This window comes from Labrus bergylta, chromosome 8, assembly GCF_963930695.1.
Source record: "Labrus bergylta chromosome 8, fLabBer1.1, whole genome shotgun sequence".
Classification (NCBI taxonomy): domain Eukaryota; kingdom Metazoa; phylum Chordata; class Actinopteri; order Labriformes; family Labridae; genus Labrus; species Labrus bergylta.
In genome coordinates this window covers 18937454-18946210 of record NC_089202.1, presented here as the reverse complement: position 1 = coordinate 18946210, position 8757 = coordinate 18937454, and the positions used below count along the sequence as shown (strand labels likewise).

General features: G+C 39.2%; 1 long non-coding RNA gene across 1 annotated transcript; it reads right to left on the bottom strand.

Annotated features, from left to right (window-relative positions):
* Positions 1–5055: 5055 nt before the first annotated feature.
* LOC136179837 (uncharacterized) lies at positions 5056–7462 on the bottom strand. The gene is made up of 2 exons (XR_010666775.1): positions 6908–7462; positions 5056–6820 (listed from the first exon to the last, which is right to left on the bottom strand). It is a non-coding gene; the product is annotated as an uncharacterized lncRNA (long non-coding RNA).
* Positions 7463–8757: the final 1295 nt, after the last annotated feature.

Sequence of the window (8757 nt, the reverse complement as noted above, 5' to 3'; positions counted from 1 at the left end):
TAACATCTTGATGTAATTTAATATTTACAACCCATCAGTTTGACTAGAAAGTTACTATTTGAGATCCACATACAGGAGGTGACAACTCAAACTTTTCTGTCAAAGCGTCCTGCCTAATCATGAAGCATGAAATAAGCAGGCGACTCTATAAATTACATTTTTAATCATTACACAATTGTGAAAAAAGCACTTTAATTCTTACTCAAAGTCAGCAATTGTATTTTTTTTCAAGTGAAACTGAAGGACAGTAAATATAAAATGATTTAAAGGTGTTTTCACATTAGGTACAATTGTTTTCTTACAGTGTACAAATGTATTTCATAAGTGACATATTCAAATTTGTGGTGTTTATAGGATCAGCATCTTTGTAGCCTTTAGTTGTAGTCAGCAACATTAGGAATATTATTTGTAAGAACAAACAAACAACAATGGCAACTGTGTTCCACATAAACCATGGCAGTAAAAACTGCAAGGTTGCCAAGCCAATCCCCATCTTCTTTTGCTTAAGGTTTCAGAGTCAAGTGCTCTATTCATTGATCGTAACAGTTCGATCAAAGAATGTCTGACTTGTTATTGAGTCTGGATTGATCCACACATAGACTTTAAGGTTGTTGTCTGTTCTTCTTAAAGTTTTAATCTTCAGGGTGCAGCTACCCTCTGTGGCTGCTCCCTTTACTGAGGTGCGTCCTCTGAACTGTTGTTCCACTGTAGGAGGATATCTGTCATACACCACAGGATAATACATCTTATGGTTTTGATACCAGGTGACCTGGACATGAGCTTTTGTCTGACATGGTACCACAGCACAGCTCCCCTCCACTGCAGTCACTGTTTGAGGTACAGTGATGTTCCAGCTTCTCACCTGCTGCAGCACAGAGAAGCCTTTGTGTGGGGGATAGGAGGAAGAGGAAGGGAGGGTGAATGGGTTAGCAAAGTTGACAACAAATGTTTATTGTTCAGTGAAGTAAGGCTGATGACAAAGAAAAGTGTGTGTCATGCAACAGGAAATGAACAACAGTGAAAGCTGCTTTTGAAAGCAGAGTTTACTGTACAGCCATTTGTCATACAAAGCAACATTATGAGAGCTGTCACTCACACTCGTTTCCTTTGGTGAGGTTATGTTTCAGAATAAAAACATCTTTAAAAAACCCTTTTATTATTAGGGATGATGACCAATCGAAAACATTCTGAAGTATTTGTAGCTTTTCTGATATTGATTATATAAACTTCTTGTAGTGCAGCACCTGTGTGTCCAATAGGCTTAAAGTTGTTCGTTTGAACTAACTGATGTTGTTTCCTAGTTCTAGATCTTTTATGGCTGTATGATTTATTCACAGAATGAGTTAAGAGAGATATATATATATATATATATATATACTGTATAATATATATATATGTGCACGTGATCTGCAGATAGATGGAAAATGCATGAATATGGTGTAACAACTACCGCTAAGTCTCAGTGAAAAGAAGGCAGCATTTAAAGCCTGGCTCACACTGCAGGAGTTTTAAACTCCTTCCCAATTTTGAATTCGGGCAGCATCAGACAGAGAATCCTAACAGATATTCTTCTCCATAATCTCAAATATGCTGATACTACAAGATATGAAATCTTTTCACATCACAATCTTCAGGATTTTATTCGGATTATCGTGCCCGACGGAGGAACGCACCACCTCACCTGGCCTCACGGTAACAATGGAGCCGCGATTATAATGATTTACACAGAGAGCAAAATACAAAAAAATGGTTTTTAAAGTTTTGGTAGAAGAAATTTCTTGGGAAACGCGGAAAACATGGATTGCTTAATCTTCAGTGAGAGCTGGAGGTCAGATTGTACCTGTCAGATGCATACAGGTGTCCTGTGCGGGTTCCCTCCTGCCGCTGGTCACTACTACTACACATATTACTGTCCTCCCTCGTCTCTGTAGTCACACACGACTTCTGCCAGACCCTTTCAATATCAAACATGTTTGAAATAAATCGGGGAGTCCCCGACGATCACCGAGCAGATTGGGGACGTTAAGATTGGATCTTTATTACAACTCACACTACAAGATAATGTCGGTAGATAATCGGTTCCGAGCAGTCTTGAGTCGGGAGCGATCCCACGATTATCGGAAAGGAGAAATCAGGCCGATTTGAGATCCGATTATCCTGCAGTGTGAGCCAGGCTTAAGTCGTACCTGCTATACAAATAGGAGGACATTACAAACTTTTTTTGCTGACTTTCATACAGAAAGAGCTCGTAAAATGTTGCTGTTTAATTGGGTATCGTTTCTTTGTTTCAAACACTGCTTCTGAAGATGTAGTTCCTTAACCCTTTTATATTTCAGTCTGATGTTATCAGATTTTAAAAGTACTTTCAAAATAAAAGGGGAGTTTAGGTTTATCTAATTGTTTGAAGCTGTAGAAAGGCAGAAAGAAAATGGAAAAAAGTCAAACTCCAAGTCTCTTATGACTTGCTGCTTTGACAGAGTCTTGGTATTGAGCAAAGGACTTTTTTTTTAGCAAGGACAAAATACTTATGCGATCTCACAACACAAAACTTCAACAGACACAAGGTTAATAAAAACTGTAAACTCACTGAGGCCACGTCCACACGTATACGGATATTTCTAAAATTTTCCTCCCCCTCCGGTTGCAAAAAAAATCCCGTCCACACCAACAGTTTTAAAAAAATCTCTCAGTCCACATGGCAACGCAAAAACGATGGAAAACGCTCACATAAGCATGCCATAAGCATGCCAGGCCAGTAGGTGGCGATAATAGCTGTGTCTCATTCACATCAAACACTGTAAAAGAACATTGCGAGCATGCGTATTAAGCGTAATTTTGACAGCGGCAATTTGGAAAGATGGTGAAACAAGTCAACAAACACAAAGCCGATTCATTCGTTTGGACGGACGACGAAGTGGAGTTGCTGCTTTGAGTTACACTTGAATAAGTGCCAGGAGAATGTCGACTAACAGCAGAGAACAGATGTAAACAAACTGGTAGCCCGCCATCTTGGTTATGACGCATGCTCAACACGCAAGTCGACATAATTACGTCACTATTACAAAAAGCTCCGTTTTAACTGTTTTAACTGTTCACACGAATACAAGTAAACGTGATTTTTTATTAAATCTCCACCTTGGAATGCGTTTTTCAAAGACTTTGTTTGCAGTGACCAAAAACTCAGTTTTCAATTGTTTTCATGTGGACAGGACGCCAAAAGGGAGAGAAAATACTACGTTTTCAAAAAAATCGTATACGTGTGGATGGGGCCTGACTCACTGACTACACCTCTCCAGTCTCTTGCACAGAAAATTGCGAGATTTTTTAGAATTCTTTGTGGAAAAAACAATTGATATAAAAAAGCTAATTTTACCACCCTCTGCACCACAGCCAGACCCTCGGTCAGCTGTGCAATTCTTTAATCGATTTGATCCATTATCTCTCTCCTCTCTGCAAGAAATAATCCTTCATTTGAAGCCCACATCATGGACATCTGCTTGTATTCTCCGTTGCCTTTTTAAAGAAACATTTTAAATTATTAGCATCCTCTCCTTCATCAACAGCTGCCTCTCCACAGGATGCTTCCAGACCGATTTTAAACATGCAGTGGTTTAGCCTCTTTAAAAAAACCTAACCTAGATCCTAACATTTGATCAAATTTTAACCCATTTCGAAACTCCCATTACTATCCAAAATTCTCGAAAGAGTAATCAATAAACAAATGAATCAATTTTTAAGCAATAATCAAATATTTAAAGCACTCCAATCAGGTTTTAGAAAAAAGCACAGCACTGAACAGCCCTTTTAAAAGTTCTTAATGATTTGTTTTTAGCAGTAGACAATGGGGACTATGCAATTTTAATACTTTTAGAGTGGAGATCTCAGTGCCGCATTTTAGACGGTTGACCACAAAATAATTATCACCAGGCTTAAAGACTGGGTTGGGATCCAGGCTAAATATGCTCAAATCATACTCGGAAAATAGAAGTTTTAAAGTATGCCTAGGATACAGCTTTTCTCCCTCTGCTGCCCTCACCTGTGGGGTTCCTCAGGGCTCAGTTTTATCACCTTTTTTTTGTTTTTCCCTGTCCATGCTGCCACTGGTCTCCCTAATAAGGAAGCACTTCGATATTGCACTTCCTTCCACTGGTTTGCAGATGACATGTAAATATATACCCCTCTCAAAAGCAATAACCCCCACTCCCTGCAAATACTACTCGAAAGACTGGATGGCACAAAACGTTTTAATACTAAATGAGCAAAAAAATGAGGTAGTTCTGTTTGGCCCCCCTGACTCCAACCAGCTTTATCTGTAAAACACTTGGCCCACTGTCATCTTATGTAAAACCCTCTTCATGTGTGTATATATATTTTATTGTCTTTCTTTGAAGCTGCTGTTGTTTTTACGCCTTGTAAGTAAAGCACATTGGTTAGTTGAGGCTGTTTTTAAACATGCAAACTTGACTTGCCTTTGAATTATCATAATGAAAATTGTAGCAATGTGGATAAAGTGATGAAATATGAGAATATGATATGTTGTTAAGATGCAGAAGATGTATTGTGATTCGTCGGCCATTCTGCAAAGCGATCTGTGACAATCTGACCTGTGAAACTTTAAATTCGATGCACCCTTAGTTCACAAAAGAGGCTATAAAATATCCATGCTACTTAGTCAAATAGCATAAAAAACTAAGAGCTCTCTCATATAAGACATGCCTTAGGCATCAGTATATGAGTAAATATCAATGCTGAAAAAGTCAGCGAACATGCACATCAGTTATTTAGGTGCTGGGTCGAAAAAGTCTCTAGATATTCCCTGTCAGGCTCAAAACAATTTTATTTCATGTACTTATAGCAAATAAATGAGTATATATTTGGGAGCCATAGTATTGTGAGTCTTTGTGCATCATAAATATCAATGGTCACATATGTTACTGTTTTATTTTTGCGCAGTAAATGCGTATATTGTAAAGTAACAGCCAAAGATAGAAAGAGGAATCTAGAGTGAAAAAGAAGCGATGACTTGCATCAAACAGATCAGACTCGAGTCAAACCTTTGTTACTGGGACATTTATTCATTTATTTACACAAGCTGCTCATTAGTCATTTCCTTAGTAACATCTATTCTAAGTTCACACAAAATTAACAACTGAGACCCCGAATTAACTTTCTGTTTTGTTATTATTGGTTAAAAAAAAGTGGAAATTTGAATAATTTTATTCATTAATAAACAAAACCTGTCACTAGCTTAAAGAACATAAACATTAAGGCACTCTAAATTCTAACTTTTTTAACAAGGCTTTGTACCTGGCAGAATGTTAGTTTGCTTTTCTATTTCCTGTTACACTTGTGTTATATGCTATGTGGTAGTTTTGGCAATTTGAAGATAGCTGAAAGATGTTGCTAAGGGGCTTTCAAAAGCTTCACTTGATTTGGTTGACATATAGAGCATTGTGTTGATTCCCTTCCTGAACCTGAAACGAAGAAAAATAGTGACTTCAGTTCTCTTGTGCTGGATAGCTGAATTTTTTTTTTTTTTATAAGTTGTGTCAACGCTGAAGGCATTTCATCCTCAATGAATTTGCAGCAACTACTGCAGACCCATAACCTGCAGGGTGATGAAGAATGACTAGTTGTCCTTGGTCTCAATGCAAAGAATTAACCAAACTGTGAGCACAAAACAGAGGCACATTTTAAATGAAAATCAAGTTAAAGTCGTCAGTCAAGTTCGGTGTGGAAAAAACATCTAAGATTTTATTTGAAGGCCATATCACCCAGCCCTAGTTTCAACTTTTCTTTTGCTTAATTTTTTATTTTATTTTATGGAAAATAAACAAGAAAAAAGAAAATATACATTCAAGAGAGCAAAACAATATCAAAAGTTCTTAAATCAGCAATAGAAATTTAGCGTAGCGTTAGTTCAGGCAGGGAATGGAGTCACGCTCTACTATCATGCCAGAGTTTTGGTAACAGCTGATCTCACACAAGCCTCATCAGCTGATGGCCAGCTGATTTACTTCAAAGCATTCTATTAGCCAAAAGTTCTTATGCCGCTTATTTAAACTGCTCTAGCCTGCCTACTCTTTGCTGCTCCCTCTGCAAGCCACATTTGCAGCCCTCCTCCACCCCAGCTCCTCCTTTTATGCTGCAATGACTTGCATCAATCAATGTCATGCATGTCATTGATGTCTGCTCTGTTTGGCTTTGCTGCTTATCTCTGCCTAAAGCTTTCCTTGTATGCACAGGAAGGGCAGGGATGTGTGCTGCTCCTGCCTTACGCATTCAACTTAAGAACGTGGAAGGTCAGGGAGATCCAAAAACAGAGCCATACCGCCGAATATAAATAATTGCAATAAAGTACATTTTCTTGACAAAGTGGTCCTGACTGAACTGTAAGCTATGTCTGCATCACACTCTTTTCTCTAAATTTAACCCGAGCATATTCACATTCAGAGTCCTTCCTCACATTTCTAGGCTTCACTTCGTCATATAGATTTACCATCTCTACTGCATTGCTCACAAAATGCAATGCTCCCTCTAAGCGCTTCTCCTCCAGATAGGAGCGACCTGACTGATTTGTGTCCCCAGAGCTTCCTCCCTCCTTCTTCCCTTTGCTCCTCCTAGTCACACTAGTGTAAATCACATCTTTGCTTTCCTCGTTTTTCTTCTCTGAACTTGTGCTGGCGTCTTCTGTGTTGTTTCTGCTTGAGCTTGGTAAGTTGGTGCTGATTGGCTCAGAGGTAGTTGCAGGTTGGGTGACACCTGGTTTCTTCAGCTCATAGGTGTTGACATAAATGTCCTCATCTGTTTTGTTGGGTTCCTACAATTGAAAATAAAATGTTGGTTGGTTGTTGTGCTTATGTAAGTCACACTAAGTAGAAAACTGCTGGATTCCAAGATAAAGTACCTCGTTTCCTTCTCCACTTGGTAGATGTTGGCTCATAGCAACTGTGCTGGCGTTACCTGACCCCTGACTCTTAAGCAGGTTGTGTTGAATCCTCTGAGCCCTGAAAAAAACAGCATCGTATAAACCTACAAGAATATACTGTAAACAGTTTTGTTGTTCCCACTGGTAGTTTAAAGTTGAGAAAAAAATTCAGAAAACTAAATTGAGTTGTTTTAAGATGTCTCACAGCTCTCGAAACACAGGATCACAGCGTCTGCAGAAAAAATTATATCATAATGTTGTGCCAAGTGTGGCTAGCATTCACAGTGCTAGCACTACCAGCCTTTGGTCCTCCATGCAGGTTAAAGGGGCTATATGTAACTTTTCAAAAACACTGCGTTAGTAGTGATACCGCATGGCCGTCAGGCAAACTGCACCAGTAACCTGTTGCTCGCTCTCCCTTGCGAGCATCATCATCAGCCACGAAACACTGGATATTTACCAGCATGATGTTTACAGAGGAGGTAAGTGGTCATACACATGTGAAAGTCTGTGAAGGAGTCTGTGTGTCTGTATTCATTCTCCATCCTACAAACAACAGTCTCGGCTGAGAGTAGCGCTGGGCGATATGGCCTAAATTTGATATCACAATATTTTTTTGCCTAATGTCGATATTCGATATGATTCGATAATTAATCGTATTAAAGTTTATAAATGTAGCCTATAAAACTGAATCTCCAATGTATGAAAAAAAATATCACCCGACCATCGTAATCACTGGCCCAGGAACTTTACTTTTGATCGAAGAATAACAGTCACCAATTTACTCTTGAACCATTGTGATGCAAAAGTCAATTACAACTTTTATTTAATTAATTGAGCTCTAATTATAGAAAATATTTTGTATTTTTCTAATATCTATGTACTCATGTTTATTCACCATGCTGGTAACTGTAAGAGTCTACTTAATCTGATATTAATATGAGACTGTGATAGAGCTGGAATTCTTCTGATCACCTTTCTCTCCTTCTTTCTTCTCTGTGAGAAACTCTTCATCCTTAGATCTTTACTTTCGGAGCTCTCTTAAGAGCTAAGATGCTTTGTGAATAACTTTTATCTTTACCAGGATCTAGTCTTTAACTTTAAGGGGAAATTTAGCTGCAGCGTGATCCAGCTCCTCCAGCTGTCTGCCACTGTGGCTGAAACTTTTCTCCGTTCAGTTTTCGTCATGCCCTGCTGTCACTCAACTTTTCTGGTGATTTTTTTTCTTTGAATGCTGATTTTATCTCGGCTTTTGTTAGGATATGATGATTTTAAAACCGTTTTACCAAACGTGTGTTTTAGTAGAGAAAACCTGTGCTAAAATCTGTGTGCGAGTGTACAATTTGAGTGTAGCTAGCGCGCTCGCTGAAGTGACAGCAGTGAAGCCGCCAGCTGAACGTGCAATCAGCTGGCCCAGACTCTGTCAATCATTCATCCGGGCCAGCGGGCCAGTTCTAATGTCGAGCCCTGCGTTATGTGCCCTTTTTTTCGACGTAATTTGGCCTCGCTCGCATCTTTCTCTTTTTCCTCCGTGTTGGCCGCTTACAAGAGCTAGGCTACTCAGGGGAAGGAGTCTCCTCTGCCCTTTCGTCTCCGCGCAACAAGCGCTGCTGCAGAAATCTCGCGGAGCAACGAAATATCGCGAGAAAACTTTGAAGTAGTTTAAAAAATAAAATCGATGTTCCCTTTTCCATATCAAGCATTAATTAAATATCGATCGAATCGAGCTTCATGATATATCGCCCACCACTAGCTGAGAGCAGGAGTGTGTGATGAGTTTGTCCGTCTATGAGAGCTCTTAGGGTGGATAGAAGTGTGTGGAAGGCGGC